The sequence below is a fragment of the Heliangelus exortis genome, chromosome 18 (assembly GCF_036169615.1).
Source record: "Heliangelus exortis chromosome 18, bHelExo1.hap1, whole genome shotgun sequence".
In the NCBI taxonomy this organism is placed as follows: domain Eukaryota; kingdom Metazoa; phylum Chordata; class Aves; order Apodiformes; family Trochilidae; genus Heliangelus; species Heliangelus exortis.
Window position 1 is genome coordinate 14,260,710 of NC_092439.1, and position 21,176 is coordinate 14,281,885.

At 50.9% G+C, this 21,176-nt stretch overlaps 1 protein-coding gene across 4 annotated transcripts in view; it reads left to right on the forward strand.

Moving 5' to 3' along the window:
- Positions 1-883: 883 nt before the first annotated feature.
- Positions 884-21,176, forward strand: part of CD151 (CD151 molecule (Raph blood group)) — a 34,590-nt gene continuing 14,297 nt past the window's right edge. The window contains exons 1-3 of one of the 4 annotated variants that reach the window (XM_071761620.1): positions 892-1,030; positions 1,910-1,987; positions 16,341-16,453. The gene's annotated coding sequence lies outside the window, so the exon portion shown is untranslated. Of the gene's footprint in view, positions 1,031-1,909; positions 1,988-3,395; positions 3,473-16,340; positions 16,454-21,176 lie in introns of those variants that run through there. The other 3 variants (XM_071761622.1, XM_071761619.1, XM_071761621.1) reach the window with 3 other exon arrangements.

Consider the following 21,176-nt stretch of genomic DNA (forward strand, 5'->3'; position numbering starts at 1 on the left):
TGGAGAGATTTAAAAGGCGTTTGGACCTGGTCCTTAAGGCCATGTTTTAGTAGTGAGATGATGGTGTTGGTCAAAGGTTGGAGTGGATGAGCTTGGAGCTCTCTTCCAACCAAACCATCCTGTGATTCTCTGCTCTCTCTCCTTCTCCTCAGGCTTCCTCCCAAGCACACAACATTGTGCAGGAGCAGTTGTGCCCAGTCCTGACCACTTCTCCCAGGAGGGAAGGTCACATTCCTCCTTTTTGGAGGTGAAATCCCTGGACAGGGCTCTGCCAAGGAGAGGGGGAGCCCGGGGCAGGGGCTGCATCTCCCCATGGCTCTGCCACCTTCCAAGGGACACCTCAGTGAGCTGGGCACCAAGGCTTTACCCACTCACTTGGCTCTCTAAGGGCTTTAATTTAAAGCTTTAAGCAGAATCCCTGCGGGCCGAGGACTTGGTTTCCTCATTAAGGAGGATGAAGCGATTCTTGAGTTGGCGCCGTGGGCCAGAAACATCCAAAGTGTTGCTTGGAGCGGAGAGATTTGGGCTTGGAGGTGAAATGACGTGTGAAAGGATGAAGCAATGTGCCAGTCAGGGCTTGATCTTGATTTACAGGATGTTTCATAAAAGCCTTTTTAACAAGCAGGTCTGAAGCTTAAGGAGAAAGCAAACTCCATCCCGGCTCTGCCGCCAGGCGCTGCCCGCGGCAATGGGCGAGGCCTCAGGGATCGCCGCCACAGCGGCACCGGCACCGCCCCAGAGCCCGCGAAAACACCGAATTCCGAGCGGTTTGTTTAGCAGGAAAACCGAACCAGGCACAAAAGGGCGGGGAACAGCCACGACGGGACCGTAAGAACCCATCCGGCACCGTGAGGGCCCAGCGGGCGGAGACAGCCGCACCCGGCAGCAGGCACCGCCCCGCAGGCTCTGCCGGGGCTGGGCTCTTCGCTCCGCCTTCCCTCCCCGGGTCCCTTCCTTCCCTCCTCCCCGCTGCCCCGCAGTGCTCGGCGGGCTGAGGCGGGAGGCGGAGGAGCTGCGGAGCGGAGCGAGGGTGAGTGGCTCGGGGCGGCCCGCCCGACATGGCGGCTGCGGGGGGCGGCTGCGCGCCTCATGGCGGGGCAGGAGGAGGGCGGGCAGAGAGTGCGGGACCCGGGCAGACAGACCCGGGCAGACAGCCCCGGGCAGACCGACAGCCCCGCACAGCCCACCCGGGCAGCGGGAGGGCGAAGCGCTGCCCGTGGGGCCCGTGGGTGGTTGTAGCTGTGTTCCGGAGCTCTCCGCGGGGCCGCTGAGGTGTCCCGTGTCTGTGTACCTTGGCTGCCGCCGCCCATCGCAGCACCGCTTCAGCTTCACAGAGTTTGGCGTTTTTTGTGTCTTTATTTCTCGTTTTAAGGGGCTAACCTGTTGCAGGGGGTGTGCAGCCGTGCGCTGGGAGCGGTGCCGGGCTGGAGCTGCGCTGGATGGTCCTGAGGGGTCCCTTCCAGCTCCGGGAATTTTGCCGTAATCCTGTAAAACGATGCTTCTCTCCCTCTGTGTTTTGTTCGCTTAAGTCTCCCTGTTGTCCGAATGATGCTTGGGCTTTATGGTGGGCTTTATGTGGAGGAGGGGGACACCGAGCCCTTGCTCACCACAGGTTCCAGGTGATGTTCCTTTTTCTGTCATTCCCTGGAAGCTGGATCGGGTGGGAAGCTGATGGTCAGGGGTTGTTGTTGTTCCTTGCCATAAGGAATCTTCCCCAGTAACTTTTTCTCCATGTCATCTTCTGAGGAATGGAAACTGCTACAATTTTTAAAAAAGCCACTTCCTGAGGGCTATTGTAATCAACCTGCTGCAGTATCCCGTTGAATTTTAGCAGTGACATGTCTTTAGTTCAGGCTGCTCTGCAGAATCCCTTAAATTATGCTGCTGTATTTCCTTTATCCCCCTGCAGCTTTTCCTGGCTTGCCCTGGGAGTTCCCGTGGTGTCTGCTAAAGCACTGGGTAGTCAAAATGGCATCACCCGTGTGAGGTAGTGCCCAGTGGTGGCTGTTCCAGTGAAACACTTTTGAAGCCAGTCCCTTTTGCCAAAGTGCATTTCCTTTGCCATCTGCAAGCTGTTTCATAGTTCTAAGATAAGCTTGGGGTGTAATTTACTGCCTGGTGTTGTTGAGGCTGAATGGTGAAGGGTCCATTAGTGTGGCATCACTCAGATAAAGGTCCATCCCAGTCCTGCACAGCTCCCTGCTGCCACAGACTGCTGCCTGTGCTGGAGAGTACAGAGCATCTCTCTCTTCTGAGCTCAACAGGAACTAGAAAAGGCAATGCAGAAGTTAGGAATTTATGTACCTAGGACTGGTGGTCCCCAATCTGCAAATTGTTGGAAGCTGGGCAATGTTTGGGGCAGCCTCACTCAGCTTTACCTGAGGCTTCTGGTGACAGGTCCCTGTCAGAGGCACAGTGCTGGCTTGCACAGGTGAGTGGGTTCTGGTTTGCTACAGCTGCTCTTGGGTGCCAGGGCTTCAAATCAGATGTCCTTGCTGAAAGCTTAGGTTGTGAGATCAGGAGCTGGCAGCTTTTGAACTCCTCTGTGTAACTGTCCTGAGATCACATCCTTGTTCTATAGTTTCCTGATGATGTCTTTGGGTTCCTGACCTGGCTGTCTTTCTGTCCATCTGCTGTATTTCTGCAAAAAGCATGATTGATTTCACACTGTCACGTGTATGTTCCCTGTGGCTTTTTATATGGCTCCCTTTTTTTATATGGCTTCCTTCTTGGTGGAGTCCTCCTGCAGTGGAGGAGAGCAGTTCCCCAGCTGGCAATCCCTGCTGTACACAGACTTCAGGGAGCAGTCCCATGCCTTTTCCCTCTGCTTGAGATTATCTCTGACATCTCCCTTTACTCTGGGGTCTGAGGTGGTCAGTGTGTCCTGTGTGGTTTGTTTTGTGGGAGCTTAACACTCAGGGTTTCATGGCTTCTGTCTCCAGGCAGGTGAGATGTGTTGAAGGAGGGTTTGTTCTCAGTGCAGGAGGAGGAGGAACTTCAGAGCTGGTTGAGGCTATGGCTCTAGTACAAAAGCCATCTTCTGAGTGAGCAATGAATATGAACCCAAAGAGGTTTTTCTTTGTTGCTTTATCTTCCCAGCCCCCATGTGCAGAAGGGAAGTCTTGTGCCAGCTGGGAAGCAGGCAGGACTCTTGAAGCAAAGAGCCTCATTTTCAGTAAGTTTGTGTCAGTGGGTGTGAGAGATTCTTCAGTAAGGGGGTAGAATAAAGCTGCTTGTATTCATTTTTCAAGCAGCAGTGCTGGGTGGGAGTGGCTGTAGGAGCTGTAGGAGTGCTGTCTCTCCCTGTTAGGTTTCCTGCAGGTGTAGTGTGTTATTCCCACCAATAAAAGTTGTAGCACAACTCGAGCTGTTCCTATTACACATGCACAGACCAGGCAGCAACTCCCTTGCTCTTGAGGCAGACCTGAAGAGTCTGGTAGCTGTCTCCTCCTCTGGTTGAGTCACTCCCCAGGTAAATCTGTTAATTGCTTCTGCAAACTTTGGGTTCTGCACTAAGAGATGCCTCGGGCTACTTTTTATGCATGGGAGGAAAATACATATGTGTGCATGAAACATCTCTTGCCATTTCCACCTGTATGTGTTGAACTGTCCTGTCTGGTGTTTCCAGGTGATTTGGTCACTTACAAAGCAGTCATTCTGTCCCTGTGCTTTTCCTGTGCCTTGTGGCTAAGACAGCAGCTTAGAAAAATGAGAGGTGGATGGCCTGACTCTGAAAAACAAAAAAGGGGACTTTTGTTTTACTGCTGTCCCCAGTGGTCCCATCAGTCTTGCTCATGAAGCCTCCTAAGAAGATGCTCTCATAGTCCCCACCTGTACTGCCTGCTCCAGGCTTGGCACTGGGTATCTCCAGCCCTCCCTCAGCATGTGCACTGCCAGCTGTGGTCATGGGAAGGTGGCCTGTGGAAATGACAACTTGGGTTTCCATGGCTGTGAGGAACAGAAACCTTCATCTCTCTGAAGGGGAAGAGCACATCTCCTGTCTCGTGTGCTCATCCTGCCTTTCATGCTCTGCACACAATTTTCCTTTAGCCACAGCAAAGCCAGAATGAGAGGCACGGTGTCACTGGAAAATTGCACCACCACCACCACCCTTTTTTTTTTTCTCATATATGCATTTTGGCAGAGCTTTCCTTCAGGGTGGTGACTTCTTCCCAATCTGTGAGAACAATCTCTGCCACCCCATGCCTGAAACCCACGTGTAGTGAGAGAAATGAGGAATGGCAGAGCTGCAGGATGGGGATGACGTGTTTTATCAGTTCTGCAGAGAGCACCTGGTACCATCCATCCCCATGGCACAAAACCCATTTGCTTCCAGGCCTTCTTGGGAAGGATCAGTATTGTAGAGCAGCATTGCTGCTGGGGATCTCGTTTGCCAGTGCTCTGCTCTGTCCTGCCTGCCAGACTCCTCAGCTTATGATCTCAACAGCCTGGCATCCTGGGGAATGAATCCAGTTACTCCTATTAGTCTTGCATCCTGGCTGCTGCACAGTAATAAAACTCTCAGCAGAGTGAGGAGGAGGAGAATTGATATTTCATGTTCCTGGCATTGCAGAGTAAGAGGTGTATTTTGGGGTTTGGGCTGTATTTGGGTATAACCAGCTTGGGCTGGTGTTTCTAACCCAAGTTCCTCTTGCTGGTTGGGTGGTTACAGCTCTCCAGGAGCAGGGAAGGTTCTGTGCAGCATGGTAGGTCTGCTTTATTTCACTATTTAGTGAAATAAACCCCACAAGCTGGCTCCTTAGAAGGATGCAAGCATGAATAGCTGCCATGCCATGCCAGCTGTGGTCTTAATTGAGTTATTAAGATAGATAAATATATATTATATAAATATATACTTGTGTGTGTATTTCATGCATGGCTTTGTTGTTGGCAGTGCTGGAGGCAGGATACTGGTTTAGCTGGATGAGGAAGAGCATCAGGAATTACATCTCTCAGAGCTTAAGGGAGGATCCTTCTCAGCTGTTTAAATTCATTTGAGTGTTGAATCACAGCCACTGTCATCAGGGTCCAGCCAGATGGAGTTTTAGTGAGGTGCAGAGGGGGTATTTCCTGCATCCTTGATTTTTCCACCTGCTGAGCATGTGTGTAAGAGGTGAGTGCATCAGAGGGAGGGAGCATGTGGGATGTGGAGAGGTGGAAATGAGACCAGAGAGGTGTGAAAGGGGATGTTACTCAGCCCCCTGGGTTCTTCCTGGCTGCAGCAATGAGGCTTTCTAAGGAAAAAACAACCCAGAGGGAGGTGACATCAATTGCTTGGCACTGACTGTTGGTTCTGCTGCTGGGAATGCAAAAGGAGCAAAGTTCACTTTTTCAGCCCAGGTTTTATTGCCCTTGATAGGAAAGAAATTGTGAGCAGGGAGCTGGTTTGAAGCAGAGCTGTGGCAGTGGAAGGAGCTGTGAGGATCTGTGTGGCTCTGTTTGGTGGAGTTTGTCCATGGAGCTTCAAAGGAGAAGGTGCAAGCTGTGGATTTGGGTTGAAATTGCAGCACTGGTTGTCTTTGCCCCATTGCAGGAGAGGGGTAGGTAGGTTAGGAAAAGCTTACAGCTTCTCATCTCCTTCTGGAGAGGCTGTGGGAGAAGATCTGGCAGTGCTGTGGAAATGGTGAAGTGGGTCTGATACCCCTGCCTGGAACACTTCTGTTCCTATGGGGAGAAGTAGACAGGAGCAAGACCCAGCAGAAATTACAGATCTGCACTCCTGGTGTTGCATGGCAGAGCAAGAGGTGTATTTTGGGATCTGGGCCACGTTTGGGTATGACCAGCTTGGGCTGTGTTTCCAACCCACGTTCCCCTGGCTGGTTGGGTGGTTCTGGCTCTCCAGTGGGAGAAGGGAAGGTGCTGGGCAGCCTGGGAAGTGTGTTCCAGGCATCAGTGAAACAAGCTCAAGGTGGGACTGAAAGGTAGTCAGCTCCTCTATAGGAGGATGGGAGCATAAGAGGCTGGTGGTGGGGGCAAGGTGCTGGTCAAGGGGGAAGGAGAGGCAGTCAGGACTGGTACTTGATGGAGGGCAGTGGAGGTCTCTTTTTAAATACAAATGTGTGACCTACCAGTGGAGCTGGAGGATGAAAACCAAATTCTTTGGCTCTTTCACTATGAGATCCTGTTAAAGCTGGGACCCACAATGCTTTGAGGTAGGAATTCCTGGGGGAGAGGTTTCTGTTTTTGTGTCAAGTGGATTTGTGGGTGTTTTGAGCCTCACTGAGCTCTTGGCTGCCAGAGCAGAAGCCCCCATGGTTGCATGTCCAGAAAGTGCTCTGATCCTCAGTGACCACCACACTGCAACAGTAAAAAAAATAAAGGGGAAGGACAGTTTTTGGTCAAATGTGTGTGCTAACAGAGCCAGCTGGCAGGTTCCTACCATGCTGGCATTTCTGGCATGCCAGGCAGTGAGCAGGACTTGTGGAGTGCTGGCTGAGGCAGGCGTGGGTCATGGCTCCTGAATGTCAGTGTTTCTTGGTAGCTTTAGTGGAATCCAGGAGGGAGGAATGTGTGTGCTGTACCTCCCTCCCACACTGCCATGGAAACAGAGGTGATTTGTTCCTTCTCTCTGTGGTCATTGTAAAGCACCCCCAGAGCTCCAGGAGGGGGTGGAGGGGCTGTGGGTGCAGGGCAGGGTGGGAGCTGAGCACATGGACACGTGCGTGGTGTCCAGCCAAGCTCTGGAGCAAGAAGGAGGCTCAGGTTTGGGTGTTGATGGCTGTGCACCAGGAATGTGTGCACGGGAAAGTGTTGGGCTTCCTGCTGGGGTAGGATGGAAGGGATGAGTCCAGTTCTGCGTGGAGCTTGCTGAGGGGCTGAGCTGCCAGCAAGTTGGAAGCTGTGTTAGCTGCAGGTACCTCCTTGCCATCTGGTGTAGCCCTTTTCCACCTTTCTTGGAAAAAACTGCCAGAGGTGAGGTGAGAGATTTGATGTTGTCTCCAATTTGTCTTGGAGGGTTTTGGCAGGGATGAATTTCCTGGTATCAGGAGCACCTCTGTCTGTATTTGAGGAGGAACTGGCAGGCTGGGTTGGGCAGTCCCAGTTGGCTTTTTCCTTCTCTTGGCCAGGGAAAGAGGAATGGTTGCAGAGGAAAATCTCTGCTTTCTCTGGTGTCACGAGGAGCACGTGTGTCTCCATGTAGAAGAATACTCCCTTGTAGAAAAAAGGGGTTTTCTTGTTTGCTACTTCACCAGGAATTTAGGAAAAAAGGAAGGGAGAGGGGAACCAACTTAGGTAAGAGCAGTGAAAGTATCCAAATGTTCTGTTCTGTTTAATATCTTCATTGATGATTTAGATGAGGGGATTGAGTCCACCATCAGCAAATTCACAGATGACACCAAGCTGGGGGGAGTGTGGATCAGCTGGAAGGCAGGAGGGCTCTGCAGAGGGACCTGGACAGACTGGAGAGTTGGGCTGATCCCAAGGGGATGAGGTTCAACATTCCAAGTGCTGGGTCCTGCACTTTGGCCACAAGAACCCCATGGGGAGCTCCAGGCTGGGCACAGAGTGGCAGAAAGGGAGCTGGGAGTCTGGATTGCCAGGAAGCTGAAGAGGAGCCAGCAGTGTGCCCAGGTGGCCAAGAAGGCCAATGGCATCCTGGGCTGGCTCAGGAACAGCGTGGCCAGCAGGTCCAGGGAAGGGATTCTGCCCCTGTGCTCAGCCCTGGGGAGGCCACAGCTTGAGTCCTGTGTCCAGTTCTGGGCCCCTCAGCTCAGGAAGGAGATTGAGGTGCTGGAGCAGGTCCAGAGAAGAGCAAGGAGGCTGGGAAGGGATCCAGCACAAGTCCTGTGAGGAAGGGCTGAGGGAGCTGGGGGTGTTGAGGCTGGAGAAGAGGAGGCTCAGGGGAGACCTCATCACTCTCTCCAACTCCCTGAAAGGAGGTTGGAGCCGGGGGGGGTTGGGCTCTGCTCCCAGGCAACTCTCAGCAAGACAAGAGGGCACAAGAGGTCTCAAGTTGTGCCAGGGGAGGTTTAGGTTGGACATGAGAAAGAATTTCTTTCTGGAGAGGGTGCTCAGGCATTGGAATGGGCTGCCCAGGGAAGGGGTGGATTCTCCATCCCTGGAGATATTTCAAAAGAGCCTGGATGTGGCACTCAGTGCCATGGGCTGGGAACCACGGGGGGAGTGGAGCAAGGCTTGGACTTGATGAGCTCTGAGGTCCCTTCCAACCCAGCCCATTCTGTGATTCTGTGAAATGAAGTTATTGTAGTTTTATCACTGTAATTCTTGCCACCAATAGATTTATCAGTATGTAAAGGGGATGCTGGTGTCTGTGTGTATGAAGGGCACAACTGCTGCAGATCAGCAGTGTCCTTCCAAGTGGGGACATTGCTAACCATGTCTGGTCAGCCTAGGACCCCTCTCTCTGTATCACCCTGACCAAACAGCCTTTTTTCTTCTCCTGTGCCCATGGAGTCAGCTGCATCCTCCTGCACTGAGGCCTTTCCTGAGGGAAAAGGTGTCCCTGACACCAGAACACCCCATTTTCTGAGGTCAGTAATGGGAGACTGATTTTGTGTCCCAGTGTCCTGGTTTGGGCCAGGATAGAATTAATTTTCTGTCTTGTACTTTTGCTTTCATCTGAGTCTCTTATAAGCAGCTGCACTTGCTGGAATGAACCCCCAGTTTCTCAGTCAGTGTCTGCTCTGGGACTGCTACCCCTGGGTGTTCAGAGTTACTGCTGGACAATGGGTGCAGAGCCAAGGGCACTGCTCAGCTCTGAGGAACATCTTGTGCTCTGGAAAGAGAAAAGGAGGAAAGAGGTCCCACCTGTGACCCTCCTTTAGGGAGGAGCAGACAAGAGAAATGACCAGCACTGACCAAACAGAGGATTCCATCCCATACACCTCATCCTCAGAATAAATTTGAAGGATCACCAGGGTCAAACTCCTTCACCCTTCTTCACCTCTTCCAGCATCCTTCAGCATCCTGGGAGGATTCCATCCCTTCCTCTGCCTCTGCTCCTGATCCATCCCAGCCTGAATCTCTGTGTTCCTGCCTCCAGCTCCCAACTGCTGCTGACCCCAGGATTCCAGCCTGGACTGTCCCAGGGCTGCCCTGCAGCCTCAGTGGGGATGGGAGAGTTATTGGGGGAGAGGGGGAGGAACGTGGTATAATTTTTCTCTATACTTATATATATATATGTATATATATATATATATATATATATATATATATATATATATATATATATATAATAATTTTTCCTATTTCTCATTCCTGTTTCATTAAAGCTGTGTAGTTCAGTTTCCAACCCATCAGTCTCTCTCCCTTATTCTCTCTCCTTTCTTTATCAGAGAGGGGAGGGGGATTAATAGAGAGAGAGCAGCTGTTATTTGGGTAATTGTCTGCCCAGTGTTAAACTGTGACAATGAGAATTACCCTGGTTACTTGCAGCATGAATTTGAGAGCTTTATCTAAATTCTTCAAGAGCAAGAAGTGACATTTTTTATTTTTTTTTCTGGGTTCCAGCCCTGGATGTCTTAGAGGGACTTCATTTTCAGAATGAGCCTTCAGTACTGACCGAAACTTGGGTGAAAGCAAAAGTTTCTTCAGAAACTTTTGGTTCCTGGATTTTCTTAAGAGTATTTTGTGCTTTTAATGTTTATGGACTTAGTGAGCATCTTAAATAACCTACAAGTCCATGCTGTGGTCTGATTTACCTCTACTACCTGCTAGTGGCACGGGGTGCACTGAGAGGCACATAATGAGTCTGCCCAAAGCTGAATGTTTGTCCTGTTCCTGTCTCTGAAGGCAGAGGAAATGCTCTGCTGCTTTCTGCCCTGCTCAAAGAAGGAGTCTGAATGCAGGGTATGTGCCAGAAATGTTTGGAGGGGCTCTGAGGGTACAAAGTAAGGTGCTTTCTCTCATCTCCTTAACTCTTCTTGAGTCTTCTGGCATTTGAGGGTTATTCCAGGGTGTCCTAGAGTTGGAGAACTGACTGCTTTTAGCCTTTAAAATGCTAACTTTTAAAATAACAGGAGATCAGATGAGATCACACGCTCCCTCTTGACTTGAAAACTGACCATGAAGCTGGGGAGGGGAACAGAGGATGTTGGGTTTCAGACTCCTTGAAGTCTTCCCTTTAATGAAGCTTTTTGATACAGTGCTAGGGTCACCTGAGTGTGAGTTGGTGGAGAAATCCCCTGCAGGGTTTCCCAGTTTCGTTTGAAGTCCTGCTGGTTTGTGCTGGCATCTGTTAGAGGAATGCTTTTTTTCCAGATATTTATTCCTGCCAGCTCGAAACGAAGGGGATGGATGTGCTGAGACTTTCACAAGTGTCTGTAGTGATTATAGCTCTGCACCCTTCATGGAAAGCTGCCCTCTTGCCTGAGCATTTTTATTTTTATTTTTTATTTTGGCGTGGCAGAGAGGTCCCAAGCTGTTGGGGTGTGTGCAGGTTGCTCTGCAGACTGGTGGAGTGAGGTGTTTCAGGGAACTGGTTGATGTCTTGGGCTTGGGGGATTTCTTTAGAACTTCTTGGTGGGTGCTGTAGGGGTAAGGAAATTCCTTTTGTCCTTCCCCTGCCCTCGGCCTTGGTGAATGCCCAGCAAGTTAGGAGGACAGCCCTTGCTGCCCAGTGATTTATTCACATGCTGGTGCCTCCCTGTCAAGTTTGCAGATTGATCTAAAAAGAGATGCATAAATGCCATGAAAGCCTGATGCATGAAAGTGAGGCAGAAGGGGGAGAAATGTTTTATTTGTGGCCAGGGATTGTTTAATTTTTCTGGGCAGAATTGTCCTTTTCAAGGCAGCCTGGAGTGGTGTGGGTTGAGCACTGTTTCCAGTATTGCTCCTATAGCAACAGCTCCTCTGAACTTGGACTTACAGCACTGGGAAATTAAATGTCATTTAATCTGTCCTTGGCTGTGCTTGATATTTGATCAGGCTCTAGTAAAATGTTTTTAGCTCTGGGGAGGAACATAACTCCTCAAAAGCATTCAATGATCACTCTGAACCACCCTTGGAGACACAGACATCCAGAATATATAGGGATCAATGGGCAGAAGAGAATTCATGACTCTTTCTGGAGCTGCTGCTGCTGGCAAAGGGTAATTCCAGGTGTGCTCCTGCATGAAGGATCTGTCCTGGGTAAGAAGGGAGCTCCTGCAGGTTCCCCAGTGTCTGTAGCTGCCCTGCTGGGATGGCAACGTGGCTGAATCAGTAAGTCTGCTCTCCTTAGGTTCTGCTGTGAAATCCCTTCTTATCTCCTGATGGAATATGATCTTTCTGGAGTGGGAGCTGAGCAGGCTGCCTGGGGAAGCTGACTCCAGAGGCTTTGGCTCTGTTTGCACTGCAGAGAATGTGAAGGGGCAAAACAAGTAATGTGCAAAAGCTTTTTGTGCACTTCTTGCTTTGTGCTGTCTGTGGGTGTCTCTGGCACAGCCAGGGCAGTGCTGTCAGCTCCCTTGAAAACTCTTTTACAGCTCTGTGTTCTGCAGTGGTCTTTGAGGGAACTGAGCTCCACTGGTGAGCAGAGGCTCAGCGTTGAGAGAAGAGGAAATCCATCCCTTCACCATGCTTCATCTCTCTGCTCCTCTTCCCATGCCACCTTTTTGTCTGTGGTGGGTGGCTTTAAGGAGGGAAAAGGTGTTTTGGGCAGTGAGGTTACAGAGAGGCTGGAAATGGTGCTGCCATGCCAGCTGTCCATCCTCCCTCCTGCTGCACGTGGGATTTAAAGTCCCATGATTTGTTCATGAGCATGGTGAGGTGATCTCCTGCCATGGGATGTGCATCTGATCCCGTGTGGGGGGTAGAAAATCAGCCAGCTTTTAGCTAGTCACCTTTTTGCTGCAGAGATTTGGAGGGATGAAACTGGAAGTAGCTATGATTCTACTGTTTTGATTGTTTGGGGGCTCCAGAGCAGAGAGGCTTTGTGAGCACTTCCTGAAAACACTGGTGACCCAGGAGCTTAACTTCTGAGAGCTGGGCTGGAAGTGAATGCAGGGAAATGGGATGGAATGAATAGGAGGGAATAGAGACAGAAGCTGATGCTGCACAAACTGCTTTGTTTAGAAATATGGGTTGATGCTACTGGCAGTCTCTCCAGTGCAGACAAACCCCTTCTTTAAAAAAACAACCCCAAAACAAGCAAACAAAAAAACCTGAACAAAAGCAAGGAAAAACTGTTGGGAAAACAGACATTAAAATACCCACAGGCTGCAGTGAAGTTTGTCTTTCTGTTGGCTGAGCTGACCTATCTGAACCCTTCCCTGCCTTGCCATGGCTCTGAGCTCCCTGCAGACACACACCAGGCACTGATTTCTGGTGCTCTGAGTGAGAGAAGAGAGCCAGTTATTGTTCCCCTCCTCCATTCAATGACTGATGAAGTGGTTCCTGTGTATAAAGAGTGTCATGTGCCTCGGGATCCTTCAGGATAAAGGAGGCCTTATGAGAGCCAGGAGGATGCTGCATGATGCAGGAAGAGTTCCCAGTGCCCATCCAGTGCCTGCAGGTCTCTGCCTCTCAGCTTCTGGTGGGGCTGGCAGCTTGGAGGGGCTGTTTGCTTCCCTGCTTGTCACTGAAGGGGCTTTGGGATTCTGGATGTGGCTGCATATCTGTTGTTAGGGCTGGGAAGTCCTATGTGGGTGGGTTTTTTGTTTGCTTTTGTAGTGCTGGAGAACAGACCCATGCAGCCCTGGGCATGGTGATTGCTCTTTCTCATGCTTTTTCTTAATGGTGGTGAACTTGGTTTTAGGCTAAAGTCCCTTTCAAGGGTCCATAACCTTGCCCAGGTTTGATTAACCCTTTTTTTTATAAAGCATTTCTTTGCAGATCTTTGGTGACCATGTAAGTCCTTCATGAGTTAGGAATCTATTGTCAATAGATAGTGTTTAGTTATTTATATTTCAGTGCATCCCTCCCCTGGGGGGGAGTAACAGTCTTGAAAAAATGAGCTGAAGGACTAAATGCTCCTCTCTTAGGGAGAGCAGGAAGGTCCTCAGGTGTGTCAGGCACTCACTTCTTGCTGACTCTCAGAGGGGCCACATCTCTTGAGGGTTCTATTCAAACCACAGCAACCAGAGCCAGGGCAGGGAAGGGATTCTGCCCCTGTGCTCAGCCCTGGGGAGGCCACAGCTTGAGTCCTGTGTCCAGTTCTGGGCCCCTCAGCTCAGGAAGGAGATTGAGGTGCTGGAGCAGGTCCAGAGAAGAGCAAGGAGGCTGGGAAGGGATCCAGCACAAGTGCTGTGAGGAAGGGCTGAGGGAGCTGGGGGTGTTGAGGCTGGAGAAGAGGAGGCTCAGGGGAGACCTCATCACTCTCTCCAACTCCCTGAAAGGAGGTTGGAGCCGGGGGGGGTTGGGCTCTGCTCCCAGGCAACTCTCAGCAAGACAAGAGGGCACAAGAGGTCTCAAGTTGTGCCAGGGGAGGTTTAGGTTGGACATTAGAAAGAATTTCTTTCTGGAGAGGGTGATCAGGCATTGGAATGGGCTGCCCAGGGAAGGGGTGGATTCTCCATCCCTGGAGCTATTTCAAAAGAGCCTGGATGTGGCACTCAGTGCCATGGGCTGGGAACCACAGGGGGAGTGGGTCAAGGGTTGGACTTGGTGAGCTCTGAGGTCCCTTCCAACCCAGCCCATTCTATGATTCTAAGGAGGGAGTTGGCAATTGTCCTGAGGGACTCTGAATACTCCTGTGGAGGTGATGCCTGGACTCAGGGGGTGAGGTGAGATCCTCCCAAGCTCCCAGATGGCATCCTTCTGAGTTCTCCTCTCAGTCCTTCTTCTTCAGACTCTTCTCTGAGTCCTCTACTCTTCCATTTGAGAGTCAAGAGCCAAGCAGGCTCTGCTGGAGGTGGCCAAGAGATCTTTGTTGCATGCAGGTGGCTTTCTGAGTTGTCTCCCTCTCTCAGAACCATTGGGTACATTCCTGGTTGGAGTAGGTGGTGTGGCTGGAGAACTTGGCTTTGTATTCCTCACTTTCAGCAGCCCCCAAAAGGCTCAGATGAGATCCTTCTGTGCATGGAAGATAATTCCATGTCCCCAGAAGCATGTGATGAGTTTAGGGAGTAAGAAGGAGATGAAAGCAGATTTCAAGTTGTGGCCTGGGGAATGTCAGTCAACAGTGCCAAGGAGTTTGGTTTCCTTGTGAAGGATCAGGGAGCAGCCTCAGGAGGTTCTGCAACATTCTGAAGCATTTGAGTGGCTCCTCTGGACACATTCCAGGAGCTCTGTGTCCTTCTGGTGTTGGGTTCTCCAGAACTGGACACAGAACTCCAGGTGGGGTCTGAGCAGAGCAGAGGGGGAGAATCCCCTCCCTGGGAAGCCAGGCTGAGGGATTGGGGTTGTTCAGCCTGGAGAAGAGGAGGCTCCCAGGTGAGCTCAGAGCAACCTCCCAATATCTGAAGGGGCTCCAAGAAAGCTGGGGGAGGGCTTTGTGCATGGGGGGGTAGGGAGAGGACAAGGGAAATGGGTTAAAACTGGAAGAGGGGAGATGGAGGTTGGACAAGAGGAAGAAATTCTTGAATTTGAGGGTGCTGAGCCCCTGTCCCAGGCTGCCCAGGGAAGCTGTGGCTGCCCCATCCCTGGCAGTGTCTCAGCCCAGGTTGCATGGGGATGGAGCACCCTGGGCTGTGGGAGGTGTCCCTGCCCATGCAGGGGTTGGGACTGGATAAGCTTTAAGGTCCCTTCCAACCCAACCCATTCTGTGAGTCTGTGAACTGAACCTGCCTGCTGTGGGATGTGGGTGAGGTGCCTGAGGATGTGGCAGCACAAACGACTGCAAAATGTTTGAGCCCCTCTGTCTTAGAAAACAGGGGCTGAGGAGAGCTGGAGCCATTTTCCAGTGCAGGAGCCTTGTGCAGCCTCTCTGCCTCCACAGAAATGACAAACCATGGGGGACATGCCAGGGTTCAGGGACCTCTCAGCCTGTTGCTCCAAGGCCTTCTGGCTATGCTGGAGCCACTTAAAGTCTTACAGAGATGAGCCAGGAGCTCCTGAGGTGATAGGAGACAAGAGGGACACACCAGGGAAATACCTCTCCAAAGCCAGCTTGCTGGAGGTAATTCTCCCTCTGCTCTGCTTTTTTAAACCCCCACCTGGAGCACTGCATTCAGCTCTGGAGCCCTCAGTCCAGAAAAGAGATGGAACTGTTGGAACAGGACCAGAGGAAGGCTACGAAAATGATTGGAGAGATGGAACACTCTCCTCTGAGGGCAAACTAAAAAATCTGGGGTTCTTTAGGCTGGAGAGGGGACTGGGGTGGCCTTCTTGCAGCCTTTCAGTATTTAAAAGAGGTCTTCTCAGAAAGATGGGGACAGACCTTTTAATAGGGGCTGTGGTGATAGGACAAGGGGTTTCAAACAAAAGTAAGGTGGTTTCAGACTAGATATGAGGAAGAAATTCTTTCCAGTGAGTGGTGAATCACTGGAAGTGGTTGCCCAGAGAGGGGGTAGATGGCCCCTCAGTGGGAACAAAGGCTGGATGGGGCTTGGAGGAACCTGATCTGGTTGATGATGTCTCTGCTCATTGCAGGGAGATTGGACTTGATAACCTTTAAAAGTCCCTTCCAGACCATTCAATGGGATGGTTTCATTCATCCAAACCCTCACCCGAGCCATTCACTGATTCCATGATAAACGTAGTAAGGCTGTAGAGAAACAGCTCCTGGGTTTGAAAGCACTTTCCTGTGACTTTTTGCTCCTCTGAGGGAGATGCTGGGCATTTATTTACACTGGGAGGCTGAAGCTGAGGGCTGGCAGTGGCATCTGAACCCAGAGAAGCTGTTAGCCAGCAGAGCTTGCCATGGGGCTTTGGCCCTGGGTCATGGTGCTGCTTCAGGGGGGACAGAGGCTGAGGAAAATGCTGGCTGCTTCCTGGGCTTTTCCTCTGCCCTGGTTTGTGTTCTGGGAGCAGAGGGTGGATGGAGATCCACAGCCAGCTCTGTGCTTTCCTCTTCCCAAGCAGTTCCCACGGGAGCAGGAGGAGCAATGGTCACTGTGGGGCACCAATTCCAGCTGAGGCTTCCCCCTGCACACAGGGAGCTTCTTCCTGAGCTTTCTCACCCAGTTCCTCTGGAGCTGGGGCTGTGGGGCACACCCAGCCCTGAGAGCAGCAGTGCCAGCATCTCCAGGATGCAGCACTGAACAGCAACCTTCTTCTGACACCTTTCTGCCCTCAGAAGGGCTTCACCCTCCCTGCTGCCACCCTTTGGCTCTTCCCCCCTTATTCAGTGCACACTTTCCAGTCCAGCCAAACGCATTGATAAGGTGTGTTCTGAAATCCTGTTCTCTCTGGTAGAAGGAGGACTGGGTGGGAAATTGTATCACACCACCAAATACTGATTTCCAAAATAATCATTGGCTTAGTTCATGACTCTTTGCATCTCTCCTCTCCTTTTCCAGCTTTCTGCCTTCCTGAATCCAGCAGAGCCAGGAAGAATAGAGAGTGTGGAAGGAAGTACTTGAAGAGGACTGAACATTTGGAGTGGTCCTGTGAGCTGCTTTGGTGCTGAAGGGTGAGTGTCAAGACCCACGTTGCAAATTGGTCTGGGCTGGGTTATGGCACCTGGTACTTGTGTAAATTGGAGCTGTTGACCTGCAACATCAGATTTCCTCTCAGGGAAAATTTTATTTAATGACTTGTGGCTGCTTTCTGGGCTGTGTGAGGTCTGCTGGCAAGTCAGTAAGGAGCAGGAGGCCTTTTCTGAGGATGCTCAAGGGGGCAGGTAAAGAGGCAGTGATAATGTTTCTGTCTTCCAGAGAGGGAAATGACAGAAGTTATGCTTTCAAAAGGTGGAGTTTAGCCTTGCTGAAGAGTGAGGTCTCCAGTCAGCTTGCTGGAGATAATGGGGGGTTGGTCCACACCTGAGGGAAGGCTCTGCTTTTGTTTGCTCAGAGCTGCTCAGGGCCAGGGCTTTCTGGCCCAGCTCAGGCAGGTTCTGTGGTAGCTGAGCCTTGCCTTCCACACTCAGAACGTGCCCTCTGGGGGTGTTGGCAGTGCTGAGCATGCAGCTGTGGGAGCTTTCCCAGCAGCATAGGTGCAGTGGGATTTCCTGCAGCAAGGCCTGTGTGTGTCAGCAAAGATGCTGGAAGTTACCTCAGTGCTGGCATACAAGCTGGCTGTGAAACAGATGTCACTGCTCCACACTTATTTTCATGATATCACTTAAATCAAGAAATAATGATGCTCTTAATGGCCTGGCAGCTGTTCTCATTTCCATTGCTTCTTCCCCATCCATCAGGTGCTGCTGTAGGGCAGGTTCTGCAGAAAAAGCCTGCAGGCCTGGCTCCTTTTCCTGTTGGATGGAGTAGAGTTACTGTGCAAGTTCAGGCACATGCACCAAGGAGCAGCTGTGCTGAGTAAGGGGGTGTCTCCCAGCAGAGTCTGTGTGCTCACCACGTGCTGTCTGAGCTGGCTGGGGGTATGTGCCAATAAAAATGTAGTGGGCTGGTGTGGGGTGCTAGAGCAAGCCCTGCCATGGTGGTTTTAGGTGGCTTGGTGCACCAGAACCCAAGCAATGCTCTGCACCCAGAACTGGAGCCAAAGTGCTCAGCTTACAGTGTGCTGAGCCTCTGGCCAGTTTGTCCTGGGTTCAGTGTCAGTAGGGTGAGAGACTTGAGAAAATCAGGTCAGGGAATGGTTTCACTTTTGAAGTGCCCCCTGCCCTGCCTGGCAGTCATACACCACTCATTCTTAGCCAGCTGGGAGGTTGTGGCTTGCAGGATGTGCTCAGTCTCTATTTTTCTTCTTTTGAGATGCTGTCATAGGTCATCTTTGCCTTCTTGCTCTTCATGTGCTTCACTATTCCTCCTTTCTCTTGCACTTCATTAGTAGCATCTTTGACGTATTTGAGCCAACGTGCCTCATCAGTGGTTGCCAAAATTACCTTACAAATAGTCCTCTCATTGTAAGTATGGCTTTTACTAACCCCAAAAGGGGATTGTTACAGTTCTCTGGCCAAAGTAGCCTGTACTGGCACAACCCCTTTTGGGGCAGTGAAATTCTGTTGTTGTAGGGCTTTTGTCAGTACACCAAGCACCTGGAGCCTGTCATGCCTGGCATTCCTCTGTGCAGATCCTTAAACATACTGGATTTAGGGAAAATGAGGGTCTTCCACTGGGCAGGAAGAGCAGAGGCAAGGGACAGACTAAGGGCATGCAGAAGGTTTGTGGCAGAGTGGGGAATTGGCTTCACACTGTTCAACTTCCAGTTTCTTGAATTAGTTTTCAAACTGTTACCCATCCTTTTATCTGCAGACTGTTTGTCCACATATAATTAATGTTTTTATGCATTTGTGAATACACTCCCATGGCATAGCTCACCATTTCCTGCCCACTGGGGAGCTCATTCATCATTATCAGTGTGGGTCAGAACAGACCTTTGCTTTTTTCCTTTAAAACAGAGTTTATCCATGTGTATTGATGTTACTCATTCTTGTCTGATTTCAAGAGTGATTTGTGTCACTCCTGAGGACCTGTTTTTAAGATGACTGAAGCCAAGAGGCTCTTGTCACATCAGTGAGTGAGAGCTGAGACCTCTGTGTTCATTCACACAGCTCAACACCTCTCTGCTTTTTGGGACCACGAGGCTCAAAGTCACCTTTAAGCCTGGGAGGCAGATTTTGGCTCACATCCCCACTGCCTGGGCTCTTGGGGAAAGAATCCCACCAGTGTCTGTGGCTGCTTTTCCTAAAAACCTGCAGCTGTTCCCTGCCAGCTTTCTGGAAATTTGGATTCTCTCCCCCCAGCAGCAAGGTCAAGCCACCTGGCAGGACTCAGTGGAGCAGGACCTGCATTCCTGGGGGGAATTCCAGACTCTCTGTCACCTGGGCACAAGTAGGGGCTCAGCTGTGTCTGCCCAGTCCCTACCCAGAACCAGAGGGATCTCAGCCTGGGATTTATGAGCTCTTCAGTCAGGAGAGTCACATTAGCATCCCTCCCTAGGGCCCAGCTCCTGCTTTATGGGGATACTTGCCAATACTTACAGTAGTATTTTTTTGGTGGGGGGACACATATTGGTATTTTTTTGGAAGGGGGATGTCCTGAAGTCCTCTGGAACAGGAGGGTAATTAGGCTAAGGAGACAAGAGCATAAAGACAGCAAGCATTGCTACCATCCCCTGCCTACCTGTGATATGCACCAGGGTCAGTCTCAGCAGTCCTCTGGTGCATTTTCCTCTACAGATGGCCCTGAAGTTAGCAGGGATGGGCAAAAAGCAAAGTGCTGCCCCAAAGAGTCTGTTACTGGTGGGCATCTCTTGGGTCTGGGCTGAGGTACCTGTTGTGTGTTCTTGGGGGCTGGCTCACTGCTGCCATTCCTGTCCTGTGGCTAAATGAACCCTCTGAGGGCTGCAGATCTGTCCAGGGATGCTGCATTCACAGGCTTTCTGCTCATTCAGAACTGACAAGTCTTTTCAGCACATCTGGTGCCACCAGCATCCATTCCTCCCCACTGCCCTGGGCCATTTTTGTGCTGCAAGGTGGTAATTAATGTGAGCAGTGCTGGAGGTTCTGATCTCTTCTGAAGATAACACTGCAGAGTTACTCTCCTTGAAATAGGCCACCATCTCAGAGCTGCTTCCTTTGCCAGTAAAACAGCTTGCTGGTGCCAACTCTTGTTACCACACATTATGCTAGAGAAAAATGTTTTCTTGTGATGGTGGTCAGGCATGGGTGGGGTTCCTGGAAAGGCTGTGAGCTGGGGGTGACCTCATCAGTGTTTATAAATATGGAAAGGCTGAGTGCCAGGAGGATGGAGCCAGGCTCTGCTCAGTGGTGCCCAGGGATAGCACAGGGGGTAACGGGTGCCAGCTGGAGCACAGGAGCTCCCATGTAAATACAAGGAAAAGCTTTTTCCCCGTGAGGGTGAGGGGGGCCTGGCTTGGGTTGTGGAGTCTCCTTCCCTGGAGACATTCAGAGCCCCCCTGGATGTGTTCTGTGTGACCTACAGGAGGTTCTCTGGCAGGGCTTGGGCTCTGTGATCTTTTGAGGTCCCTTCCAGCCCCTGACATTCTGTGCTGTTCTCACCTTTCCCTTCTCTGCTATCTTCATTTATCAGTCTCCATAGCACGGGCTTGTCTGAGCTTTGTGAGTGGGCTGGCATGAAGCAAACAGACAATTTCCTGCAAATAAAATACAATTATGCTGCAGAGTGGGCAGTTCCCAGGCTTGGGAAGCCAGGTGGTATCAGTGTGGTGACAGAGGTGACACTGACCCACAGAGCAGCCTGACAGGCACTGGGTGTGCAGCTCTGTGCACCCATTGCTCTTTCCCTTTCCTCTCTGGTGTTTTGCAGTGGGTTTGCCAAAGCAGGTGAGTGTTCTGCATGGCTGGGCTGCAGTGGGACACCAGAGGGAACTCTGTGACTTCTGGGAAGAAGTTTTGTAATCTAAGGAAGCATGAACTCCATGCCTCTAGAAGAGGAGAGGCTGTTTGCCTGCCTGCTTCCAGGGAAACACCTGATTTAGGAAAGTATTTTGCTCTGATATGGGTGCAAGGTGTTTGCATCACTGCCAGCTGGCTGGCAGGGGAGGAAAGGGCTGATTTATCTGAGTGCAGGAGAGGTGAGGTGGATTTCATTGGGCTCATGCAAAGTGCCTCCCCCAGGTGATGCTGGCAGTGATGTTTGGGCAGTGCCTTTGTCCTGTCTGCCTGGCCAGACAGTGGAGAGGACAGGACGTGGTTTGGAGAGCTCAGACTTCTTGACATCACCAAAGAGGCAGTGAAGTGACATGGAGCTGCACTGGCTGAGCAAAAAATCTGCTCAGGAGTGCAGCAGAGCTGTAAGGCTGCACTGGGACTGACCCCCCAGTTATGTATCTGCAGTGGGGTTTTGTGCTGGCAGCTCATCTGATGCCAAGGGTTGTTTTCTTCCTCTTAGTTAGCTGGGACAGCTAACTAAGGGCCATGAGAAAAAAGCAGGCTGAGGAAGAGAAATAATTACTCCAGCATACTGTTGGGGTTCAAAAAGGAAAAGGCACTTCCTTTGGAACAAATATGTGCCCAGTTACATTAAGAAAGATTAAAAATACCCCAAACTTAGAGAGGGATCTGTTTAAGGCAGCTGTAACTAATGCCAGGGAGGAAAAGAGTGTTTTTTTGAGACACTTAATTCCATAAATGTTGCAGGTTTCTGTCACCATCTTCAGAAGCAGCAGTTAGAGGCTGCAGTCAGGAGCCACATCCTGGGATTTTCTGCATAACAGGTCTGAGATTTCATTTATTTCTGTCCACATAGGGA